The sequence below is a fragment of the Seriola lalandi genome, unplaced genomic scaffold (genome assembly GCF_002814215.2).
Source record: "Seriola lalandi dorsalis isolate HSWRI2012SDOR001 ecotype SW California unplaced genomic scaffold, Sedor1 jcf7180002053842, whole genome shotgun sequence".
NCBI classification, from domain to species: domain Eukaryota; kingdom Metazoa; phylum Chordata; class Actinopteri; order Carangiformes; family Carangidae; genus Seriola; species Seriola lalandi.
The window spans coordinates 816-1,154 of NW_019524395.1; the positions used below are offsets into that span (position 1 = coordinate 816).

A 339-nucleotide genomic window follows, 5' to 3' on the forward strand; every position below is an offset into this window, starting at 1 on the left:
AGGAGGGAGAGGAGGAAGAGGTGGGAGAGGAGGAAGAGGAGGAAGAGGAGGGAGAGGAGGGAGAGGAGGGAGAGGAGGAAGAGGAGGGAGACGAGGGAGACGAGAGAGAGGAGGAAGAGGTGGGAGAGGAGGAAGAGGAGGGAGAGGAGAGAGAGGAGGAAGAGGAGGGAGTGGAGGAAGAGGAGGGAGAGGAGGGAGAGGAGGGAGACGAGGGAGACGAGAGAGAGGAGGGAGAGGTGGGAGAGGAGGGAGACGAGAGAGAGGAGGGAGACGAGGGAGACGAGAGAGAGGAGGGAGAGGAGGGAGAGGAGGAAGAGGAGGGAGAGGAGGGAGAGGAGG

At 62.5% G+C, this 339-nt stretch overlaps 1 protein-coding gene across 1 annotated transcript in view; it reads right to left on the reverse strand.

Moving 5' to 3' along the window:
- Positions 1-339, reverse strand: part of LOC111651892 (uncharacterized) — a gene marked incomplete at its 3' end in the record, with an annotated part of 15,326 nt that overhangs the window by 741 nt on the left and 14,246 nt on the right. The window lies entirely within an intron of this gene.